Source organism: Corvus brachyrhynchos, unplaced genomic scaffold (assembly GCF_000691975.1).
Source record: "Corvus brachyrhynchos isolate BGI_N302 unplaced genomic scaffold, ASM69197v1 scaffold342, whole genome shotgun sequence".
In the NCBI taxonomy this organism is placed as follows: Eukaryota; Metazoa; Chordata; class Aves; order Passeriformes; family Corvidae; genus Corvus; species Corvus brachyrhynchos.
Window position 1 is genome coordinate 80823 of NW_008236630.1, and position 2457 is coordinate 83279.

Consider the following 2457-nt stretch of genomic DNA (forward strand, 5'->3'; position numbering starts at 1 on the left):
CCCGCCCCAAAACCGCCCTAAAACCCGCCCCGAACCGCCCTAAATCCGCCCCGAACCGCCCTAAAACCGCCCTAAACCCGCCCCAAACCTGAGGGGAACCGCCCCCAAACCGCTGGGAAACCCAAAAGCGCCGGGGACCGCCCCAAACCTGAGGGGAATCGTCCCAAAACCGCCGGGAACCGCCCCAAAATCTGCGAGAACTGCCCCGAACCCTCTGAGAAACCCCAAAGCGCCCCGAACCGCCCCAAAACTGCCGGGAATCGCCCCAAACCTGCCGGGAATTGTCCCAAAACTGCTGGAAAACCCAAAAGCGCCTCGACCCCACCGGGAACTGCCCCAAAAGTGTCCCAAACCTGCTGGAAATCACCCGAAAACCGCCCCAAAACTGCCGGGAATCGCCCTAAAAGTGCCGGGAATTGTCCTAAAAGTGCCGGGAATCGCCCTAAAAGTGCTCCAAAGCCGCCCCGAATTCCGCCGGGAATTGCCCCAAACCTGCTAAACCCCAAACTGGGGCATTGGGGCTTCAAAATTTGGGATGAAAATGTGGGGAAATGGGGCTGAGTTCGTCACTGGGGCATCAGGGATTGAAAATTTGGGATGAAGTTACGGGAAATTGGGGCTGATCCCAAAACTGGGTTATCAGGGATTGAAAATTTGGGATGAAATCATGGGGAATTGGGGCTGAGTCCATCATTGTGGCATCAGGACTTCAAAATTTGGGATGAAATCAAGAGAAAATGGGGCTGAGTCCATCATTGGGGCATCAGGGATGGAAAATTTGGGATGAAAATATGGGAAAATGGGGCTGAACCCATTATTGGAGCACTGGGGCTTCAAAATCTGGGATGAAATCATGGAAAAATGGGGCTAAGTCCATCATTGGGGCATCAGTACTTCAAAATTTGGGATGAAATCATGGGAAAATGGGGCTTGGCCATCCCTGGGGATATTCCCCCGACTCCCACCTGTGGGATCCAGCATCTCCTTCCCAAATATCCCCCCCAAAAAAGCCCCAAACCACAAATTTCCTGAAAAACATTTGCCTTTTATATCCCTTAAACACCTCAAATCCAGGTTTTTTAGGACAGGGGATAAAAACAAACAAAGCCCCGAGACCAGGCGATGACAAGAACATATTTATAGGAATCAAAATTAATTTAAACCACGCAAAATAAATTAAAACATTAAATATTAACTTTCAGTGCAACATATACAGAAGACATGAGAGTAACCATGACTTTAAAAAAAAAAAACCCAACAACAAACCCCAAAAAACAGCCCCAAAACAGAGGGAAAAGCTCCGGGTTGGTTAAAAGACTACGGGAAGAATTAAGGCCAGGCTGGAGGTTGGAGCTCTGGCCCGAGGAGGTTTCCTAGGATTTATGATCATTAATTATTCATAAAAAGCTGGGATTTGTCCCCAAAAAATGAGCTGGGGTTTTGGGGTTTTTTTGGGGTTTTTTTTTTGGTTTTTTTAAAAATTTTTTTGGGGGGTTTTTTTTTTTTTTTGGTTTTTTTTTTCATGTTGGCTAATTTTGTGTTTTGAGTAGGAAGCTTCAACTTCACAGCAGTTCTACACAGGCTCTTCTGCTATCCAGCAGTCTGGGCAAGATAAACCTGTAACCGAGACATTCCTCCACTAATCTCTGGGGCTCGGCTCCCGCAGCGCCCCGAGGAAAATGAGGGAAAACGGGGAAACGGCCCCAAAAAGGATCCGAAACAGAGGATGGGGGTGCGGGGCTGCTCTCGGGGTGTCCCCGGATCTGTCACACACCTGTGGGGCGGGAATGGCACAGATCACAGCCCCGGGTGCTGGCACTGGGCCTCAGCGGGCAGGGGACAGCAGCAGGTGCCACCCCTGGTGTCCCTCACCTGGCCCAGGAGGTGCCACCCCCCGGGTGTCCCTCACCTGGTCAGGAGGTGCCCCCCCTGGTGTCCCTCACCCGGCCCAGGATGTGCCACCCCCGGGTGTCCCCATGTCCCTCACCTGGCCCAGGAGGTGCCACCCCGGGTGTCCCTCACCTGGTCAGGAGGTGCCACCCCCGGGTGTCCCCGTGTCCCTCACCTGGCTCAGCAGGTGCCACCCCTCAAGTGACCCTGGTGTCCCTCACCTGGCTCAGGAGGAGGTGCCACCCCCCCGGTGTCCCTCACCTGGCTCAGCAGGTGCCACCCCCAGGTGTCCCTGACCTGGCTCAGCAGGTGCCACCCCCTGGTGTCCCTCACCTGGTCAGGAGGTGCCACCTCCAGGTGTCCCCATGTCCCTCACCTGGCTCAGGAGGTGCCACCCCCTGGTGTCCCAGGTGTCCCCTCACCTGTCTCGGGGTGGCAGCAGGACGTGTCCCCTCCCCCCAGGTGTCCCCATGTCCCCTCACCTGTCTCGGGGTGGCAGCAGGACGCTCCCCCCTTGAGCAGCCCCCCCGGTTTGTCCTGGCCGGCTCCGGGCTCCCCGCCCCACCC

At 54.9% G+C, this 2457-nt stretch overlaps 1 protein-coding gene across 1 annotated transcript in view; it reads right to left on the bottom strand.

Annotated features, from left to right (window-relative positions):
* Window positions 1-1646: 1646 nt before the first annotated feature.
* Window positions 1647-2457, bottom strand: part of TGFA (transforming growth factor alpha) — a gene marked incomplete at its 5' end in the record, with an annotated part of 3370 nt that continues 2559 nt past the window's right edge. The window contains 2 exons of the mRNA XM_017726655.1: window positions 1647-1774; window positions 2373-2457. The remainder of the gene's footprint in view (window positions 1775-2372) is intronic.